Below are 24,957 nucleotides of genomic sequence, written 5' to 3'. Positions count from 1 at the left end.
TGAGCACTAATTGTAAGATCCGCTGTAATCGAATATAGAATTTTTTTTATTTAATTATATTGATAATCTATTTTTATTTTAATATTTTTAAAAGAAATACATTGCATTTATGCAGTGGAAAGAGCAGAAATAAGTAGAATACGATGACGGTTATTTTTAGGTCAATTTACAAAATAATTTTTGCCTCTTTAGATGTTGGCCAACTATTTGAGGTAACCTTATATGAAAAGTTTAGATACTGTGTCATAACGAGCTCTCATATTTCCTACATGAAATACATCTCCCATGTGGGCACTTACTAAAGAAACTTTAAATCCAGGGCTAGCTTTTAATTTGCTTTAGGATACGCCGCAAGTTTTTCAAGCTTAATGTCAAGAATGCGATGTAATTCACCAGTTTCGTGACGACTTTCTCGTGGGTATATACAGGACGTAATCCTAAAACACTCTATTTTACTCGCCAAGTTTTCAGAAAGCGCGGAAAAATCTTCCCGGTAGGAATCGCGTGGCGCGGAGAAAAGCGTCAGCAAAACCTGATGATTTTGCCGAAACTTTGGAAACACGTAGAGTGGCACCGAGTTTTTGTACCGTAATTCGATTTTTCGGAGTTAGTTAAAAGCACTCTTTAAAGTTCCGCTTGCCGCAACGCTACATGGGAAGCTATCAGAGATGGAAGAGGAACTTGGCGGACTCTGAAAGTTTTATGAGTTCTAATGCAGAATAAAGGGATAGTTACAAAAGTTAACTGCGGAACAACCGTTTATTTTAACGCTCAATCTTTACATCCTGTCTTCACGATCTCGTTGAACAAGACTGCGCTTTAACAGTGGCTTGCATTGTGAATATAGTATTTTATATTGTATTATACTAAATAGCTAACACCTAATAAATTGACGGTAAAATATAAAATTAGTAGCCATACTTAGTGGGAGATAATTAAAGATAATACGTAGTGTGCGCAATAAGAATATGTGCGGTAATATAAATAAATATAAAAAATATTATTATTGACTTTAAATAGAAACATTGAAGAAAAATACAAAATGATGTTGCATACTTGACATTTTATATCATCCCTTTACTTCAAAAGTGACACAACTTTTAAAACATTAGGTAACTAAGCAAAAGCGATAGTTACAATTAAAGTTAGATATTGGAATAATCCATCAATAATTTTGAAAAGTGAATTAGTGAATTATTATTACTGAAAAACATAGTAAATATTCGCTATAATTACGTTAGTTATATACGTGCAGTCCTGAAGTTACTGATTCACTTTTAATAAATATATATTGTATTTAAACGATTTTTATATCAGATATTATTATTATAGAATATTAAGTTTAAAAAAGACAGAAATGTTTTTCAATTTAACAGAAAGTTATCAACTAATAAAACGATTTTGGTATTTCAGTTATATCAAAGTTATAATAAATCCAGAATAATTCACCAAAAGTAACATAACTCGAAACATGGGTATATAATATATCACCAACCGTTTAAATTTACCTTGATCGGTTAAAATGATTCAAAATAATTCCTTTTTTAAACTTCGATCTAAAACTGACTCTAGATGTTCTTTGAAGAAATTCATTTTTACAAAAATAACACAACTCAAAATGCATCATATATTCTTATAAAACACGTTATACTCCCCTTAGAAATTTTGAAAACGACACAAATGTTATTTAGTGGATTGTGAAGTTAAATTCATTTACTTTTGATGACTGCTAGAGTAATCTTTATCTAACTCATTTATAATAACAACTTGAAAATTACATGTTTGAATTACATCACTTTTGAAGTGTAAAGGAATGACACATCTGTATATGATTTTTATCGCACATTAAATATGGCAGAATGGATTCAATCAAAAGATTGCTGTTAGCCGTCTACATAATATAGAAAGTCTGATATTACAAAGTTATTGACCCGTTTCTAACAATATACAAAGAACAAATTAGTTTCGCAGTGCGAAATCGCCATTTCTTAAAATCGTAATCGCCGTGTTGCGTTTAATTTGGTTATGAGATAGCGAGGGATCGAATTAAAAATGCGATGAAAGATAGATGGGTGCCAGCAGGAAGGAAATAAATCGAAGTTAGCAGCGGGTCGATTCTTCGCTCGGTTGCGGAGGGCACTTGCGAGGACGTGACCTCCGCTCTCTCTATACCTCTTTCGCTCCATCCCTCTCTTTCTCTCTCATTCTCTCCATCTCTCTTTAGCTCGGTAAACGGACTCGCTTGAAATTCAATGGACGTTGGCAGGCCGCATAGCCATCCGTTCCTGTCGAAATACCTTTCAGAACGCCTCGGCTTCGCGCGCATCGTTTCGCCGCCGACAAGCCGCGTCTGATATCCAACATTTCTCGCCCGCGCGGTTTAGTATCTCCGGTCGAAGCGATGTGGGAATGTTACATCGTCGTCTTCGTGATCTAGCAATGCTGTTCTCGCCGAAGATGTACCGCGGCGTGGATAAAATCATCTCAAGCTCAAATAACATCGTTACCGAATCATCTGTGGAATTAACTGGCATGTTGCCGTTGAGAGATAAGTCAATTTCGCGGTCTTCGACAAATTTCGAGATTCGAGATGTTATTTTACCCCTCAAATTTTGCTAAGCTACGAAGTAAACCTTAAATTATATTCTAACTGTAAACAGCTAGATATTGCGAGTTTTAATATAGGTGCGCGTAAAGAATGATTTTGCTAAAGTGTTTAAAATTTCGTTTATACATACAGATCTGAAAATAATTATATAGGACGGTCACAAACATGACAATAATACTGCGAGAAGTTTTGACATTTTAACAATCAGTTTGGACATCCTTATCAAATTATGTTTTAACGATCTCATAAATTTATTTTCAGATCAGTATCTAACTAAATTGAACATTTTAACGAAAGGTATCCGTTCTTTCCGTGAACATTCAATAAAAGAGCAATTTTGCTAAAGAATTAGAAAATTTAGCTAGTTACAGTTTTGAAAAATAATTTTGCTCGACCATCAAAAACAATTAGATAGAACGATAAAGTTGATTGCTATAATATCAAAACATTTTAAGCATTGCTTCATACTTAAAATTCCTGTTAAATTATTTTGATGGTCCAGCAAAATGATTTTCAGATCTTTTAGCCAATTTATTTTCTGATCTTTTCTTATATGAAAATATTTAGAAATGAACGTACTTATAAATTCGATGAAGTTAATTGTTTTGTAAAACAATTAATTATACCTAGATATACATGGATATTAATCGATTTAAGGGAACGTCAACGTGTAATCTCTTATGGCTGTTGCAATTACGATTAGCGATGACTTGGTACGCGCAATATAAACTCGCCGACAGTAAGTTATATAAGATTGGACGGTGAATGTTCCTGGGGAAGGAAATATATTTTATGGAAAGTTCCATTTCGTTTCTCTAAGGAGATTTGGATTACGAAAGGACGATTCCGCGGTATATCAGAATTCCTTCTACCGTCGACCATTTAGTACCTCGTAAATGTGCCTTACTTTGGCTTCGAGTGAGATTTTCCAAGCTATCGCGAACTCGAGGGTATCCATATTGAGAGCATTTATTGTTAAGGCAGAGTTTATTTCGATATTATCGACGGTTCCTCAGCAAGAATCCCTATAAAAGTTATTTTAAATTTGTAAAAGTTATAATTACCTAAGTTACTGTTAAATTCATAGTTTAACATGTACGCACTACACAGTTTGTGGAATGTATAAACATTTAACTGTAGCATTGGTGAAATTTAAAGTATACAAATATAAGCGAAGAGAACCTTATTCGAGCAAAATGGATTTTGCCTAATAATATTCTCATATACTGGAAATTGCAAAACAATATAAGAGAACAATAGCCAAGAATGAACAAAGGTAAAGATGATGAATTTAAGTAACGATAAAAAATTTGTTGTCCAATATATTAGACAACAAAATTAATTAGTGACGGTAGTGACTATTAGTGACTTATTTTTACTGACATAGATTAATTTTTTTTTATTTTATAATTTAGAAAGACAATGACGTTTCGACTATACTTAACAGTCTTTATTAACAAGATAATAAAAAATAATAAAAAAATTAAGGTATTACATTGGAAATTGTAAAATTTACGTAAATACATTATTTGATATCAATGTCTATTTTGACGGAACTATTTTCGCTAATTTGTTCACGGAAAAAAACAATTTTGCTGAAGAATCTGAAAAATTAGCTAGATACGGAGATCTGAAAATAATTTTGTAGGAATCTTAAACGTGATAAAACGCTGCAAAATGTTTTGAGATTCTAACATTCAGTTTTGTCGTCTTATCTAATTATTTATGTATATATGATGGTCCAGCAAAATTATCTCCAGATCTGTATTTAGTTAAATTTTTAAGTTCTTCAGCAAAATTGTTCTTTTTATATTATTTACATATTCGTCAATTTTTCTCTTATTATCATAAATTATATTATGTCAAATTGAGAAAAATGGACCAAATGACTTTTTGAGAAAGAAGGTGATAATAGGTATGTACATATTCGATATCGTTTTTGTTTGTCTTACGTCGTTTCGCGGTTCGCATGTTGAATTTGTGTTTGAGAAAGATAGCGTTCTACGAGTACGCGATAATTTATCAAGTTTGCGTTTAAACGCGACGATATTTCGTGCTGTATTTAAGGTAGACAAATTTCTTGGGACATTTTGACGATGAAAACAAGAAGAAGAAAAAAGAGAAACGCTTCTCGCTACGTACCGCAAGATTTAGTTGTTCCCTGGCATGAGAGACCTCCGTAATGTTTGCAAGAACGTGAATATATCGTCTACCTGACTGCATGGGATTCCTAAAGAGATTTGGATTACCTATTCCTTCTCAGTGCCGTGACTGATATCGCCAAGATTTCCGTGACCATTTCTATGTTGGGAACGATTTGTCCTAGGAACGTTTTGGTCAGATTCAGACATTACTATACGTTATGAACACACATCGATGCTCATCGCGACATTTATTACTTGTTTGTTAACCTGAAAAGAAACTGTTGTTGGAAGGAGCTGCTCATTATAAAACTATGCAAGTTTATATTTGTTCTCAGTGCTTCTAACTTTTCAACTTTTGACATTAAGTAACGGAATCCCGGATTATTTTGAAACTTGAGAGAAAAGAATCGTGAGTTACTTGAGCTTGAATCAAGTACTAAGAATCCTTCAAATTATGATAATTGTTTTATAATTACGGTCTCTCAATTCTCAATCAATGCGAAGTAATATTTTACTATAGCATCGTTTCAATGTTCGTTGTTGCATTAACATCGGCATTTTGAGATGTTGTACATATAAATTGCGTATCATCTTTTAAAGCAGTTTAGGTTATCTGTTGGCATCCCCCGAAGGAACTTGCAAGACCAATTTCTTGAGCCACTTACACGTTCGAGCTCAAGTGGACTTCTCGAAAATAGCCAGTCACCGTGCGGTCGCACACATGTTTACCGTCAATCTTACTGAAATCCTCAATTCGTGTTCGCTTGTATCCTCTGAGCACTTTAGCCTGTAGTCGCACTTTGTCTTGTAGTGCCGTTAGAAATGTACCAGCAAAGATATATATTACTTTTTGTGTCGCTTTTCGCACTTACACAAATCCACATTCAGAGAAAAATAGTATATAGTAACAAGCATAAAGTGACGACTATACAAGTTTTATGTAAAATTAATATATTGTATGTAATTGAATAACCTATTTTATAGTTGTTGTAACAAAAATGGTTTATTCAACTACATTAATTGTACATAAAACTTGTATAGTTGTATTCTTTATAGTTACTACTACTTTTTCTACTGTATGTACAAAATATCAAAATGAAAAAAATTTCGATTTTTTTTCGCCCAAAATAAATATGTCTTATCTTCCTTTTTTTGCATTTATTATTTAACTTTTTATTTTTAATTCAAATGATGTTTATTAGGAATTACATGGCTATCGAAATAATCTATATACGATCTATTTTATCATTTTGTTATTTTTAAAAGAGATGCATTGTTCGTAACAAAAATAGCAATGCAGAAATGAGCAAAAGATAGAACTGTTGTTTTTAGGTCAGTTCACAAAATAATTTTGTCATCTTTATAGTTGACACTTTTATGTGTTTTAAAAATTAAACAAGTTATAATAAAGGTCTCTTAATTTTAAAAACACAACATAAAGAAATGCAAGGGGCAATAAGAATCAAAATTTCAAATAAAAATTAAGTCAAAACATAAAAATATCGTTATAGTCATGGATCGTGACTATAACGAATTTAATATGTATACCTATATTTTTATGTTTTGACTTAATTTTTATTTGAAATTTTGATTTTTATTACTCTTTACATTTCTTTATATTGTATTTTTATGTGTTTTGTTTTGAAGGCACTTTCTTTTTTTATCCATAGTCATACATAAAAATGGGTATATTATATCCACGTCTAGCGTTTTCCGCGCGCTCTTTCTATTCCCGAAGATAAATATCCAACATTTCGTGGGTCCACATTGATTGAGAAAATATCTGAAACTAGAGTACACCACAGGAAATTTGATCGGGGTGACAAGAGTGAAAAGTGTATAAAATATATCAGTGTCAGTCCAAAGCGAAAATAAATTTTATCGACTTTTTTATGTTTGTCATTCTGGGGTTTGACGATTAAAAACAGGATTAAAAATGCTTTCTTTACAGTGATACGACAAAGATGACCTTTTTGCACTTGCAAAAGTTCTCTGTAAATAAATTACATTTAACAGTATTCCTTTTTACGTTTTTCACGGCGGAAATTTAATTAACATACAAGCGACGCTGTTAATGCCTTGGGAATTAAGATAGCGTGAAACGTACATTTATGTTAAACGTCAGTTTTTCCTCATGTCTTAAGTCGACGTGCACATCCAGGAAATTTCATTTGAACTAATGAGTTCAAGTTGCAGATATTTCCTCTTCCTTTTTTTTTTTTTCATTAAACGTTTCTTTCGTAATAAAATAATCGATTCACTCGTTATAAAATCCGCAGCTCGTATGATTATCGTTGATTAACGATACGCCGATGTGGGACGCGTTTTCAATTTTAATTACCGCGAGTGCGATGCTGAATAATTCACTGATTCGTAAACCGGAAACTTTGATAATTGTGAGAAGTAGCCGCGAATAGGCAGGAATTTTTAATTAGCAAATAATTGATATGACTTTTCAATCTGTATAGCAACGATGGTTTCACGGAATAACTATACGGTCGCTAGCCAAGTTTATAGCGTCGCATTGAATTTCTCAAATTTCGACGTTTCATTCATAAATAAAATATTTCAATCGCGAGTGTTAATGGCCAAACAGCTTTCTGTTGATGGATGCAAACAATAAATATATGTATAAGACTTTTCCGGCATAGCGTAACTATGGTACTGACGTAGTTTACATGGTGTAATATTAATACATATGCATGTAAACCGTGAAAATCAACGAAGCGAGCGAAACAGATTCGAGGATGCAAATACGTATCTGTGTGTTTGTGCAAATCAATGTATAATTTTATTCATGACGTAACCGCCGCGGCTTAAATATGTAAATTATAAGACCTACTTAAAAGTTTTCTGTCATGACGTGTTATTACGTCGATAAACGGATTAAACAACCGTTGTTTCTAATGCGCGCGGAATATTCGCGCGGCTCGGACGACTCTCTCTTGTTTCCACCTGACCGTTTTCTCTTTTTTCAATAAACAATGACGAACCTTCAGCACTTCCTCCTTACTTTTTGATGCAGATGGGGATAATTTATTCCCGGCGCAGCACGGTCGATAATGGCGACGTTAATTTCGTTTATTTACGGCGTTGTGTTACTCAAGCGTAAGGCCCAGTGATTTAGGAACCTCGAGCGATTCGCGATTCACATCGAACATCATTAATATGCATGAGAAGATGAGCGCAAAGCGCCTGGCGCGTGGTAAGGACGTACAGCATTCCTCTGCATGCACGCGCGCGAGTATGTTGGACGATAATACACGCGTGCAGAGCGCGGCAATGCACGAAAATTGCATCTCCAGATAAGTGCATCCAATCAAGCGGGATGTGAGCATGTTAACTTAATTATGGAAAGAGGTCGAAGGAGAATCGAAAAGTGGAGATGAATTTCGAGGAACATCTTACGGTATTATATTTCATCCATCTCTACAATGAATCTTTTACTGCACCGTGGTAACGCGAAAAAACATACAAATTAGGACTTGCCTGCATTTGCAAGAACTTGGAGCCGATCTTTTCGCGAAAATTGGATGGCTTTTATGCAGAGCGCTCCGTAATAGGCGCAGTTGGTGAAGCGAGCTGTATAAGTATTCCTTGGAGAGAAATGAAGCGACTTTCGTACTAGTAGAATATGTAATTAAACGCATATCTTTTTTGAAAGTTTCAGTATCAACATATTTTAAATTGATATTTTAATAGTCTAAAATCAATCACGGAGTCAGATTATGTTATCCGTTTGTATTCCAGAAATTTGAAATTTAATCCTTAAAAACGTTATATTGTAATAATTCGCGTAATTTGAAAAAAAAAAGATTGTTCCTATAATTTATAAGGGACAATTATTTTATCTTTTATGTTCGTAAAAAATAGGATTCTGCATATTCAATACACCAATTACGTAAATTTTTGCACCAAAGCCATTTCAACGAGAAGTTTGACTGCAAATTCTTGCGAAGCAGAGTTTAAGCGTTTTATATAAATGAAATCAAGTTTCTCAGAATTAAGAAACGAGCTTTTTCATTTAAAGAAAAGCATTGTAAAACCGTATTTAAAGAACCGTGCTAAAGAACAAATTTTATGTTAATTATTATCAGTATGTTATTTTAGTCAATATAGTAAATAATATCTAAATATATTTGTATATTACATACTGAATATTGTATATTAAATTTATTATATATTGACTATAACATATAATAATATAATTAATATATATATATTGACTAATACATTAATTTTCCTGTAATTTATACTTACGGAATAAGAAATACTATTTTTCATATTTTTATTTAAATAATATAAGAGCCATACAAACTATATATACGTAAACATATACATACATGTATATATTATATATATGTAATAAATTGAGTAAATATATATTCACATTTAAAATGTATGACTATGGAAGCCCGAATGTTTTAAATTATTGAAAAAATGAACATAGCACTTTTGGTTTTTTTAATTTAAATTTTTCCAAATAATGAATTATTCAAAATACATCAAATTTAAAATAGATTTATTTAGAATTAAGAATGGCACTTGATTTTTTTAATATAAAAATTCTAGTCTGTTAAAAGTCTTGTCTTATTTTAAAAACCGTACATTGATATATTTTTATCTATTTACTAATTGTAACTTATATTTTAGTATAAAATTCCACATAACCCATATTTCTGATTTTATCATTCCGTAAAAATATTTTAATATTACAATTCTTGGTCATATTTTTATCTATAGAACGTAGATGTTATAAATACAAGGGAATCCAATAAGATTGCTGAGATACGTTAAGTCATATTTTCGAGACAATATCGATCAATATATTTAAATAAAAGGTCAAGTTGAATGAATGCTGTTAACAACCATCAAATGTTCGATGTCGTGTCTTATCAGAATTCGATTAAGTTTACTCACGTGTTGCATCGCGGCATATCCGGTGATTTGCTGGAGCTGGCTGCTGACCATCTTCGTCCCCGTGCCGTTTGTCTTCTCGCTGTTCCCGCTCCAGAAGCCGATTACGCCCGTTATAATGAGAGCCACTAGGGTGATGATGCCAATCAGCAAGGACAGTGTCACGATTTTGCTGCGGGGCGATATTACCATCGCCATCTTTCCCACGAATTAGTGTTCGCCGCGATAACTCGTTCGAATGTTCGATAATATAGAAATTTACACTCAACAAACAATGCTATCCATCCGACGCGGAATGGACCGAAAACATGCGTATATATGTATCTATGTATATATATCTCTATGTATATGAATAGCTCTCTTCTTTTATTTTCTTTATGACAAGAGGGACGCGGGGAATTCAAGGGGATAAATAATATAATTTCTTCTCGTCGCGCAGCGCCGGTCCTGCGCGATCATTATAACTTTATCACTTCCTCGCATTCGAATATCGACGACGACGGCGATGGTGACGACGTGTCGGACGAATTCTCGTGTGTCATTCTTGAAGTCGCTCGGGACGCGCTCACCTCTTCGAAGCAATTTAATTGAGAGACCGCTCGATGCGACACGACGTCTTCCGAGTATCACTTCCTTGTTGCACTTACGAACGATTCGATGGACCCGTCGATGATTGCACAAGAGTCTCGAAATCGTAGTTCCGGAGCGATTTATAGTAGGTGAGGAGATAAACCTATGACGTTTTGCGAAATTCTCACGTTCTCGAGTTGGCACGTTAGGGCGAGTTTTCCAGCGCTTTCAACGCCGTGAAAGATTTTAAGAAAGCGTCCTCGTCGTTTCGAGAACCCTCAGGCGGGCTTCTCTCACGTCGAATTCTTTCAGTTCGTCCGACGGATGCACGCGCATGGATCAACAAGTTCAACGAGCGCGGGCGCTAGCGAGCGCTTGCACCAGCTTAACAACAACGGCCCGCGATAAATTCGTCTGAATAATCAACAATAAAGTTCTCCGGGAGACGTTTCAGCCCTCGAGACATATAGTATACCGACGACGATATTTCTCTGCAGAGATGCATATAATGAGAGTGCAAAGCGGAACGGAGCAGGGTCGAAGACGCAACTTCTTGTTTCTCGAGTTTCTTAGATTTTCTTTCAATCCACTTCTCTCTCTCTCTCTCTCTCTCTCTCTCTCTCTCTCTCTCTCTCTCTCTCTCTCTCCTCCCCTCTTTCTCTCTTTCGTTTCGTTCTCTTTTTCGACTCTAGTTTCTCGCTCTACCTTTCAACCCTTGTATTCTCTTCGCGCTTCGAAAACGAACTTTGAAGGTCTTTAAATGTAGAGGAAACTTACCGCGGTTTACATCATAGAAATAATGATTCTACGCTTCTGCATTACAACGATCGCTTGGCGACATTGCATATTAAATATGTTGACTTTGGTCGTTACCAACGCTATTATCTCGGGTCAGGTGAAATTTGTGATAAACATGCTAGATAATATTAAAGCTGATTATTCAAACTTTCTCTTACCGCGGTGGTAAATAAAGAAATATAATAACAATATTTAATTTTGTTGTCTAATAATATCTTCTGACTTAACACTGAAAATACACATAAAATGTTCTTTACATTTTCTGATAGAAGATTCTTTTTTCAATGAAATTATTTAAAAATGAGGAATTATTTGAAGATGAAATTTATATTAAGGACACGCAGAGAAAGACGGTGCCTCGTTGTCTCATTTTCACTGTCGATCGAATTGACATCCACATAAATTAGCACAGCGCTGTCGAGCAGAGTGTCGAGATCTTAAAGACGAAAATCAATTTCACGAGTTGCACGCGGCACGCGGCACAGTTATTTCCATTCCATCTACTCCATCCTCTTCGGTAATGCTATTTTCATTTTACACAGAACGCAATGTCGTCTGCGTTGTCGCTTCGTGCCGTCCTAACAAATGATAGACGCAAATACAGTGTATACTCGCTCGATCGAGAAGTGCTGATAAGAATGAAGTAGTGAAGTCGTCGACTTGAGCCTATCAATCTTTGCGATCGCTCTCGTATAAACATTTGCTTTTTATTGTTATGCAAATTGCATTCGAAATAGAACGTTGTAATATAAATATATTTTTTTATGATACACATAGATAAAGAATTTTTTTATTGTAATTATATAATTTTTATTTATAATTTTTTTTAAATTTTACATTATATGAACGAGGAGAGATAGAGGGAGAAACAAAACTGTTTAATGAGAAAAATTAATGATATTTAAGAGAATAATAACATAATTGCCGATCATTGATAATTACTTTTTTTTTATATAAGACATATATTAATTAGCGAAATAAATGAGATTATATTCACTTTGTGGATGTATCTCAAATTAATTAATTTTTTAAAGTAAATAATGTAACGGTTCATTTAAAATTTTCTGGCTTCAATATAATTACTAGTACTTGAATTAATTAATGAAGTTGATAATGAACAAAAGTTTTTTTTGAAATATATAATATATATAATAAGTTGTTTAATTACTAACAATAAGTAATTTATTATTTTAATTATTAATACTTTTCTTGTGCGGAAAAATAATGAATTTTCTATTACCGTAGAAGTATTTAAAAAAATGATGCTATTTCCCTTGTAAGAGAATCTTTTTGAGAGAAATGCAACATAATAAAGTGCAGTCTTCGTGGAATACCGTCGGTACATAATTTTGCGCGTGCAAGAGAAAACCGCGAATTATTTAATATGCCCGTCTGAATAACGTGGTTCTTTACATTTTCTTGCTGGCATAGAAAACTTTAATCATAATATCGCAATCATAGTATTCGATAATCCGGCGTTTAAAGTGCAGAAACGTGTTGATTTGTCGAATATAATTTTATCGCTGAAGATAATTATAACAGTGGAATACGAATGAGGTCGAATCGTGCTGACGTATACGTATATCAACGCGAAAAAATAATTACAACGAATAAGAGACGAGCATATTAATGCCATATAATGCCGCAGGAAATGAGTTAGAAATTCAAAAGAATTGCGCATATATATATATATATATATTCACCGATTTTTTCGTACATGTAAAATTGTTAACAACCGGTTTTAAAGTTCTTTCTGTCCTGAATTTTTTCAAGAAATCTGTATCTAAAGAGCTTTTTATAATATCCTGAAGAAGAATTAAATGCAAATGTGAGAGCATTATATTATGCTTTTGAAGATTTAATGTGAGATGAAATTGAGATATTTTTTTTATAAGAATCGATGTAATATACACGTTTCTAGGATGTTTAAAAATTACTATAGGGAAATATTCGATGTTCTCTTTTGTAAGAACAGATCGCAGAATAATTCTAGAATAAAGCTTGAAAGATGGAATATCTAATCAGTTCGAAGAAGAAGTATGTAAACGAGCGAGCTTCATTTAAAATATGACGCTTACAATCTACGCGATCTGCACAGACACGGAACGTCCTTTTCACTGATATAGACTTTACCGGTTTTCATTCTTGTTGTTTTCTTCTGTTCCACAAATGTAATTCAAGAAATTTTTTACACTTACTCTGTTACAATTTACGTGGCAAAAGAATTTGTATTCTTCTTTTTTCAAGACAAATTTTAAAAGCTAAAATGATCTTTTAATTTCGCCGGTTCCTAATGCATCTGCAATAAACACTCCAAGTTGTACTCAATCTCACCAATTATCGCACTGAAAAGGACTCAAATCCAGAGTCGAAATGTCTGCAGTTAACTTCATTTAGTAAGCATCGTCTTATGAATTTATAATTTGCGTACCAACAACCACAGAAGTTCATATAAACATTTTACTTATATTGGATTTATTCTTGAAACCACAAATACTATTAATTTAATTTATTTTAATTGAACATTCCAAAAATATTTGTCAATGTATTCTTGTAAAATAAATGTTATTCGTATTTTATTATAACTGGATATTTATATTATTCTTCATTTATGTTATCTATATAGAAAAAAAAACATTGAACTTTAAGTTATTCTTATTGTTCTCTCGGTTATTTTTACTCTAGTTTTTTCTTAGTGCTTTTCACATAACATTGACAGGTTCAAGTCGAAGTACTCGCTGTTTAGAAATAAGTGAAATAAAGAGGAATGACTTATCAAGATTGTGAGATTTCCAACTAGATAGTCTTTTCGATTGGAAAAGTTCGAAAGGGATTGTGTAAAAGGACGGGTCACTATGTCAAGTACTAAGAAAAATTACTTAGTTTTGCCACGCTCTTTCCTTCGTGGCCTTCAACTTTCCGCCACAAATAGTTTTGATACACCCATTTTGTTTGACGTTTCTCTTCTCCTTTTACGACCGCCTCTTATCACTTCATTGCGCCATTTCTACTCGGAAAGGAAACCTTGCCTTCCGGGAAGCTCGGAAACTCAATTTTCTATCTCGTTTACGATACTTGAAATATTTTTCAAAGACATGATAAGTATTTTCAAAAGTATATTAGATATAATGTTAGAACGTTTTTCTACAATCAATACTTTACGTTTACAACGTCATATTACCGTTATTTTTTAAGTATTTTGTATAATAATGATATTTAACTATTATTAGATCAAGATCTTGTTAAATGTTAAATAAAAGTGAAAGATTGAATAGAATATATATATATACTTTGAATCATTGTTATTAACAAATATGTACATATATTTGATAACAATAAAAATAAAAATAATAATACATATAGATATTATTAACAACATAAATTTATAAATTTCAATACGTCAAATAATATTTATATTTATTGTCTTATTTATTATTTGTTTTAATGACTTATAATAGTGTTAAATGATTTTCCCTGTTTATATAATTCAATATAATTCAATACAATTTTGGCTCATTTGCTGCAACAACGATACAACTAAAACCATTTTTAGTTACTTGCAAAAAAAAAGACGGAAACATAAAGAAGAAAAAAGAAATAAAATTAAAAAAATATATTTTATAAATATAATACACACTTTTCCTCTGCAATCAGTTATTACATATTGCATTTTGAAATTAATATTAGGAAATTTTAATAATTCAAAAGAATCAAACTTATTTTTTAGAAAATTTTATTTTTTGAATTATTGCAGCAAATAAGCGATCTTTCGCATTTAAAATTTATTAAATACTTATTGTATTATTTTTTTCATAATTTTATACTATATGACTCTGGAGTAATATCTATATATTATGTATGCGAAGAGACAAAATATAATTTTAAGGGACAAAATATAACTCTACCCGTTAAAATTAAATTGTGATTAACAGTTTAGACTTCTCTAATTTCGAACGGAATTATAATAACAATGATCATAATGTTGACGTAATGAGATTAAAGGAAGAAGCAAAGAAACGAATGTGGCGTCGCATTTCGAAATTATCAGTGCAAAACGGAACGAAATAATACGAAGAAGTAAAAAAATTACGTGAGGCAGAAGGAAATTTTAACAGGAATTCTCCCTGCGCGGGAATAGCGAAGTTATTTTTATACTTCACACGGGGTTACTTCCGTTTATCCGGCGTGTATCTGCAAGCACGAAACGAAATGTTTCGCCCAGCATGCCTTCCTTTCTGCGAAAGCATCAGTATTTTCTAGATTGTTGTACTATATAAAAGAGCACGAAGGAGAAAAGTCCCCTCACACGCAACTGACTGTACCTTTTCTCCAATCTCGCGCGCGCTTACCTATACGTTTTACTTAGTTTCGTCTCCGATACTACACTCGCAATTCATTACACTTCCACGGAGAGAAAAGAGGCGATGCAGTAGCTACGCTTTCTCTTCAGCCGCCGCGCCGTCGTTAAAAATTCCTGAGAGTGGTATGTCATCTCGTTAAATTTTTTTATGGATATTCCATGGGCGTATAAAATGCATAGAGATTGCGGAGACTGCTTCTTCTTTTTTCGATTTTTATTCTAGATAATTTTCCATGTAACATAACTGGGAAACACACGTTTCGTTTTATGCGCCTGTCATTATTATTGTCATAACTTTAATTGGCTTTTAACATCTATCGGGAATAACGTTGTTGCTGTCTTACTGAATTTTTAAGTTGGTAAGATCTTGTCAACGATACGAGCATTGGAATAATTTATACTCGAAGTAAAATCTATTTTTAATTCATGATATGTCGAAAAGACAAGTAGAACGTTAAATGTTTTTTTAGACCAGAGCACGCGAGAAATTCAAGATTGTACAGAACAGAATTCTTTATTAACAGAAACAGACAAATTATATAATACGAAAATTTATAATTTAATAACTGGATTACTGTGACAGCAGGTGATAAGAACCGAGTATGTGTCAAGACAAAATATACGAGATAAATATAATTTTGTCATGCGATGCCTCTTTGTTCTAGTCTCCTATAGAATGACGTTTATAATGAGATTTTAGGGCGTTAAAGTTTTAATAATAACCTTAATAAGTTTTAATAATAACCTTCTCTCTGATTCAATACAATGTACGATACAAAGGTATGAAAAAATTAGAATTTTAATATAATACCTCGATGTATATTATACAATTTAATTGTTACTAATTTTATGATGTATTATCGTAGTCCGATTCTATCAATTTTCAAGTATGGAAACAACTTCATCTCTATTGACGATTAAATCAAGACAACCAGTGAGGTTCTATGTTTCTAAAAATTTAATAGACTCAATTATGAGGAACAAAATTATGAGGGACAAATTTTATTTATTGACGAATTTATGACAACCAGTGAGACTATAATTATCTTTTAAGATACAACCAATACATTTGCAATAAGAGTAACTAAATATTGTATTTCTCTCGAATAGTTATCACATTTTTCGATTTTTATACGTTGAGACATTAGGAATGACCCAAGCGAGGTCGAAACGTTTGTCTATAATTATTTTGTAATTTATTGCGTCTATGTTTATAATATTTGTTTATTCTTGTTATCCTGATGTATGTTACCGATCAATATATATTATCTGGTTCGTAGCCTTTCGACCATATTAATTATTCTTAAGTTTTTTAAGTCATAAGAAATTAACCAATCGATTATTCTCTTCACATTCGATTGTGATTGATTAATTTTTTACGGTTTTAGACTTAAAGCTTAAATTTCACGCTTCAAAATTTCATTGTTGACGCCACTTTACGTACAGACATTTCGCACGAAATACGGTGCCATAGTTGTAATTTTATTTCGAGTATATTACGACACGAAAGAATGCACTTTTATATAGGATGCGCCCGGAACGGAGACTTCGCGTTGGCGGCCGACGACGCTTTTAATAAATTTATTCCCTTCGTGGTCGAGCAAAAAGGAAGCGAGTAATTTCCACGGGTGTGCTGTTCCAGCATTTATCCACTATGAGAAAACGGGAGAAAAAGGAAGGAAATTGGTAAAATGCGCATTCGCACACGCGGATTTCTACACATTTACGCAAATCAAAGCACTTCCGCCAATTCGGCCATCTCGAGGCTAACCCATTGGGCCATACGGCGGTCCCGTTCGTGCAATAAAGGGGGTTTTAACTTTCTCGCTACTCTCTCCGTTTGTTCGAGCTTGCCGGATTGGCCAATCGTACGGCCTTTACTTCGGAAGTACACCCATGTGATATCGCGGTAGTAACCGGATATTCGCGCACTCTTTCGGTTTAGAAATTCGCCATTTGAACGCTCTCCCGACGACGGCATAACACCGACTGACAGCCATTAGAGCTTTTACAAGGGTTGTTTTTACAGCTGAGCGAGCGTCATTATTAGAGAATATGTCGTTCGATTAACCGCCGTTTATTATCGTGCGAACAAATTCGTTCGGCATATTCCGCCTCTGTTACATAACCGATTCCCCGCTTTTATCGGCGATAGTGAAAGATAATGTTTTTGAAACAGTACGCTGGATTTGGATATGAATATAAATGATGAACGCGAAATAATACTGTTGAAGAGCCATTGATCGACATTGCATTCACAGTCATATTAAAGGCTTACGACCTGCAATCTCACATTTAGAAAACGATTGGCTGAATTTGTTTAGTAAATAATCATCGGATAAATCAATTTAAAACTAATTTCAGCAAATAATTTTGCAATAGAAACTCAACTAATGTAAACAGTACAAATAGGCGAAAAAGTGAAGGCCTCATTTAGTCTCTCAGCGACTCTTGCCCTGTTAAATTTGTAATGTCGAATTTTATGTAATTCGAATTATTTTTAACCATTTCTATAAGTCGTTACTGTTCCATATGTTAAGTTAATTAAACCAATGGAGTTAAATAATTTAACTTAAGAAAAATATATTAAAAACTTAAATTTAGTTTAGTATTTGCTAAACATACGTCAATATGAACGTTATTTATTTTGAAATTAGCAATTTAATCATAGAAATAGATTGATTTGCATTTTTACACACACACACATGGACGTTAAAAATAATAAATGTTATTCAACTCTCAAGGGATTAGGTTTTCCATTATTTGTATCTTATAAGTTGAAGTCTTATTTTAAATGACTGTATAACTGCTTTAATGGGCATCAGTGCGCACTAGTGCGTCCAATCGAATTCGCTATAAAACTGCGATTTTAAATGAAAGATTTAAACGAAATTTGGCACTTAGCCGGTAACGAAACGGAATAATTATGTCGGTCAATGCCCATTTTAATTAGAGCACGGACAATGTCTGCCCGAAGACGTCAGCAAGTTTGCAGTCTCTGAACGAATCTACAAGCGAGAGGAACTTTTTTGAACATACCTCCAGCCATTTCTACCGATTTCACGTCACTTTGAGCAAAAATTCGCAGCCAGTTCAGTGATGGTCTATTCTTTCTCAATTAATTCTGAAGGTTTATCGCGGAAGTGTATTCTGTCAGATTTGGGTAATTAAATTAGCATCCCACTTGCATTTCCGATATAAAACATAACAGAAACGTTTCACGATCAAATTATAAAATGTTTTATCGAAGTTCCCTGTATTCTCTTCGTACATATTATAATATAATTTATTTTTACAGTCGTGTGCAATGATTAATTTAATATGACAATTTTCAGAGTTGAAAGGATCTAACGTTACATATAAAATGTCTAATAATACAATGTTTAATATTGTAATTACACATGTGAATTCTAACGAGTTTTTCTGTACAAAACGTACAATATGCAATTTTTAAGTGCAAATACATTTTAAAATTTTTCGGTTAACTAACAAGTCAAAGAAGTAATATTGAGCAGTCATGCCATCTGTTACTTTGAGAGTACAAGACTAGTTAGTTAGGTGGTGAAATTAAATAGCAATCCGAATCTAACTTGAAACTTAAGTAATTACGACGTTTCAATATGCTTCCCCATCAAAGGCGAGTACGGGGAACTTCGATAAAAAATTAATTAAAAGAACACGAAGACGTTGCGGATTACCGAAAGATCAAAAGCTTGGTTTGTAAGCTTGATCACAAACGTAGTTCCGTAATTCATTAAAAGTCGATGGGATTATATGCCAGCAGCGCTCGCAAACATTCCTAGTCATTATCATTACGGATAATCAAATTAAAAATCCCAAGTAAATGGGGTTGACTGAATGTGGGTAATTGCTAACATTTATGTAACATTTCAATTTTCATCTTTAATCAATGAGCAGATAATATTCTCAATGATAATGGAGTATAAGAAGTCTACTGTTTAACTAAGCAATATAATTTTAATTTGATGATATTTTTAATATATTCAAAGACAAATCATAAGACCGTATCATATACATATATGTATTTATTTCATGAATAAATATTTTAAGAGTTCACTTATGATTTTTTGTCGTAAATTAATTATCTATACTGAGAAAAATGTCTAGTTGGATTAATTGGAATTCTGATTGAAAATAGATGAATTAGAATTTTTTAGTTAAATCTACTAGAATTCTAGTTGAAATAACCGGAATTCTCATTGATATATATAATCAAAATCTTTTTTTAGATTCGTCCGTTTTTGATCAGATATTTTTCTCAGTGTTTGTCTCTCAAAATGATCAGAGTAAATTGATTTAGCAATGATAATTATGTCACAATTATTAAATCTTATATGCAATATTAAAAAAAATTATTTAAAATATTAATTATTTAAAAAAATTAAGTAAAAAATTAAAGAATATAATCCGCTAAATATATGTAGATTTGCTTAGTTCATATTTATGTCATAGACATTGATTTCTATCAAAACACCATAGAATGTTTGAAATTAGATGACACACTGCTGAATGAGATTGAATCTGTTGAGTGATAATCTAATAAAAAGATTTTAAAATTATGACTGTGATATTTTTGAAATTTCCGTTAGAAATGGAGATAACGCTTTAATTATCTTTAGTGTAAAAATCTGTCATTCAAAATATCATCTAACTGAAGTTACAGTTTTCGGAGACTCGAGATGCTCTCCACCGTACTCAGGAGAATCGAGATTCGCGCTCCGTCATCCTTGTCTTCGCCCCGAGATATTTCCTCGCTGCGGTCTCCGCTTTTTTTTCCACCCTCGAGGAAAGCCATTGCCCTGAGGTGCCGCCGCGGAAATTGAACAGTTCGAACGAGCCGCGTCGTGCTGGTGTCATCGAAAAAACATCACACGAGATTGGGAAAGAATTTTTGAGTCCGGTACGCTTTTTTTTTCAAAACCACTGGTCAATTCAAATCGATTACGATGAAAAAAAATGTACTAGACTTTTCCAACAAGGTTTGTTTGCTTTTTTCGTAAATAAATATTTTTGGGTTCGTGTTAACATGCAGTTTGTTATTGAATAATTAAATTATTTTTATTGAGAGATTAGATTGGTGTATACCGCATGCGTTATTCACGAAATATAAATATCAAATTGCCGAAAAAGTAGAATCGATTTGTACCAACGAATGCCCGATTTATAATAAATAACCACTAAATTTATTTCCACAGTTTGCATAATGTAATATAATTATATTTTCATTTTGTGAAAAAGTGAAATTATTCAACAATATTCTTTAATTAGTCATTTATTACTGTATAGTGTATACATATTGAACAGAGCCTATTGAACAAAAATATTTGTCAATATGATGTATGATTAATTAAAAAAAAATTTAATCGACCTATATATAAATATTTGACCTAAATCCTTGTGTACTTTAATTCAATATACAAAATATATAAGAGATGAAGCTATAAAAGATCTACGAAAATGCGTGTAAATTTGATTGCAAATTATGATCTGAAAATTTTATTGTACGATATAATTTGCAACTTTATTTTTCGTAAGCGTTAACATTTTCAACAAAGATTAGCGTTAAAAATCAGAATTATGTGCTCTAATATGATATACATATATAATTAATTTAAAGACATTTAATCAATCTGAATACTCGGTCTAATACACAAAATATGTTCAAAGTTCTAAAAATATCTGCAGTATAAAAAAGCCTGTTAAAAATTTTATTACAATAAATTTTGATATCAATTTTTATTGCATTGTATAATATATTTCTTTATTTTTTTTACTATTTTCGTAAATGCATATTAGGTTCATTGTAACCTAACTGTTACAATGAAAAATTAGAACGTGACATTAAATCACAATTATCTTTGACTCAACGTAAATGTACGAAAACATGAGAAAAGGTGGATTTAACGTGCGTAGAAACATTAAAACGTATCTGTTCATCGATCGATTGGGTCTTCAGCAGCGTCACGTTTCATTTTTGCCGAAACGAAGCCCCGCCGTCGGTTACAACTTGAGAAAGCCATCGGTTACAGCCTGCTGTTTCCGACGTAAAGTACTTTTCGACATATATGCGATTCAGCGACCTGCAACTTTGAAATGGCTACGAGCGCAGCAGTCGTGTGGTTCTGCAACCTTTAGCGTTGCATTGTGCGACACATGTGTTATGCAATGTATATCGTAATCCGCTGATTTTGTCGCAAATTGCAATTCGTCCTATCTGCTCACGCTCATCCAGCAGAAACTGCATTTGTCTTACTGATCCGTCACATTTTCATTATTCTGATTTTTATGTATCTAACTGTTTATCATTACTTAAATGAATTCCTTCTTCTTCTTATTTTTAGCTTATATAGGGCAAGCCCTGTATCAATACATCTCTCTCGTATACTTGTGGTGCGCACGTTGCTTAGTAATTCAATTGTCGCATATGGGACTTACAGTTTAATGCTGGTTCCGAACGGCAGATTTTTCGAGAGGTGTTTCTGTGGGCAAGAATACTCTCGAGAGCCAGCCTTTCCCGAGAGAAGACACGAGTGTAAATATTTTGGTTCCTACCAAGGATCGATTCTTACTCGGGTCATGACAGACCAGTACACTGTCTGCCATGCTACGCTCGTGTTTAAATGAATTTGATATGTTAAATTATTCAGTAAGATCATTAGAGAATCTCTTATAATACGTTTTTAGTATCATTTTTATATAGTCATAAGTTCGCCAGCAATTACAATGCAACCTACGCTTAGTCAACACTACGAGTGTTAACAGAGCTAAGGTTCTGTCAGCCAGAGCCATTACTAACGAATGATTAGCCCAGTACCATCTGCCAATACTAGATCTAATTGTAAGTTATCATTCAGTACTACACCGGTATCTGAACTGTGGCAACCAGTAACAGCCTAGCATGGGGACTCATTGTAAAATTGACCCTACATGAATATTTTTAATATTCTTTTGTACATTTCTGATATTACTCTTTATTATTTTAGATACTAAAATTGATATATTATAAATATAATTTTGGAAATGTGTGTGTGTGTTGTGTTACACACTTTTAGAAAATTAAATTGGTAATTTAATTTATTCTCAGTCTTAATTACAACAATAATTCCGGAAATTTTTTGAGCTCAACATATTATATATAATTGATGATTATAAATCTAAATAATTAATATAATTAAAATGAGTATAATTAAAATAATGTCTAAGAAAAGCAATTTTGTGCTTACGACAAGTAATATCGTTCGTTTCTTTCTTCTATTATGTAATTAGCAAAATGCATTTTTAAGAATAATGCAAAATACTCTGTAGAAGTAGCGAGAATACAATACACTAATGGTACGCTTCGAGCAATGCATTAATGCTCATAACATAACCTCAGCTTGAATTCTCACAACTTCAGAGATAATGTAAATGTTACGAGAAATGTCCATACAGTGCGCAGATATGGATTCGAAATGGATCATATATAATTTTAAATAATATTACGAATTTCAAATACTTTCCATGTAAGACAAGTGCAATAGTCTCAATAGCTTTCTAATTGACCGTAAAATATTTTTGAACGTTGTTTCAATTCAGAATTTCTTTGAAAATTCGTAGATACGTTTTCTGTTGATGTCGTAGTTTAATTTCAAACATATTACTTATTATTTTTTATTTATTTCATTGTTTTAAAATAATTAAAACTGCATATCGTTTCATATAAAATGGATATATTTATTAATAATACTTAATTTTTCATCATGATTTCGTATAATTGAATTTGATATGTGAAACTATTCAGTGATATTAGAATTAATTTGTCCAAACCTTATCTATTTCCGTTTCAGAATTTTCTAAATATTTTAATAGCGTAATTAATAATTCTTTAATAAATTTATTATCATATTTTTAACGATATCTCTTATAAATACATTTTAATAATATTTTTTATTACTTTATATGCTGAAATTAAGACGTAATCATGTATGAATAACATTTTAAATTTTATTACATATTTTTAATTCAGTAATATCCATTTAAACAAGAAAGAGGGTCATAACATTCGTCGTTGCGAATCACATAAAAATTAAATTTCCTACATGTAATTAAAGTACGTTTAATAACTGTCATATATATAAAATGCGTATAAAAGTTTTACTCATAAAATTTCCACGATGCCGCGGCATTTCATGCACCTTCCATATCGACGATCCAGAAAATAGCTTGAGAAATGAATCGACAAGTCACTCTTACCGCTGATACGCTTTCACGTGGCACAACGACGTTCTCATAATGGCCACTTTGATTCCGTAAATCGTAGAATGTCACGGTATGCCGAAATCGCACTTCCCCGCGCGATTCCGAACGCGACGGAAACGTTCGTCAGAGCGCGCCATACGATAACTCGATTTTACGACGCTGCATCGTCAACGTGTAATTGAAAATCCATCCCGGAGCGTTTTTGGCAATCTCGCTGCGCGTACGTCAAAAACTTTCTCATACCTCGCAACGAGACAAACACGTACGCGCGGAAAATGCGGAGGAAACGATGGAGCGCAACATGGGACGTAAAAAAACCAGGGTGGGAGGGACGGAAGGTGGATGTGTAGAAAGGGTGTATCCCGTATGTTCCGTGCCCGCGAGCGCTGAATTTTCTGGGTCGACAGCTGTCAATTGAGAGCAATGTCTACTGAAGACTACTCGTTAACGTATCGCGCTGCAGCACATAGAGAGTGCATCGTATTTTTTTCCTTTTTCTGTCTTTTTTTTTTTCCTTTTTATCTTCTCTTCCTCTCTTTGCAGAGACTTGGCTGATGTTCCGCGGTAGAATCGAATAATTTTCTTACACACGCGGGAATTTCTGGGATTTTTCGCTCGCGCCTCGCCATTTCCACATGACGGTTTCCAACTGCCTTCGATCATTGAGTTCCTGTCAACGATTCGCAACCGTTTACGTAGGAATTCTTGTGGCTGTCGATTAAGCGTGTTTTCCGTTGAAATTAAATGCGCAATGTACAAACGGCGAACCGCGTTTTGCTGTTTGATAAATGCGCATAATTCAGGTCCATTTCTACATGAGAACTTGTCTTGAAATTAAACAAACCGTATTCCAATCATATCAGAATTTTGGTCATAATTGAACATCTGGTTATCTCGATTAGAATTCTGTGAGCTTCAGTTCTACAACTCACGGTTAAGTCTTATTCGCATTCTAGAATAAATTCTAAAATTGGAAAGAGATGAGAAATAAATTCAATCTCTTGGGTAAGAGTTAACCGTGAGTTGTGGAACTGAGCCTAACAGATTTAAAAACTCTCTGATTTTTGTCCATTTTCTACCAGAATTTTAATTAATGCAATCAGACTCTTTTTTTTAATGTATATCAATGTAAAGTAATTTTTTTTAAATTTCAGATTAATTAATTTTTTATTCTTTTTTTAATTTTTCGAATTAGAAGATACAAAATAAGTTTACCCTACATCTTATAGTTAATCTACATTGATAGAAATGGACATCAAGGAGTACCGAGTGAAAAATCTTGCCGCGCGACACGGTCTGAA

The sequence above is a fragment of the Cyphomyrmex costatus genome, unplaced genomic scaffold (assembly GCF_001594065.2).
Source record: "Cyphomyrmex costatus isolate MS0001 unplaced genomic scaffold, Ccosl1.0 scaffold172, whole genome shotgun sequence".
Classification (NCBI taxonomy): Eukaryota; Metazoa; Arthropoda; class Insecta; order Hymenoptera; family Formicidae; genus Cyphomyrmex; species Cyphomyrmex costatus.
Note: the sequence above shows the minus strand (reverse complement) of the source record.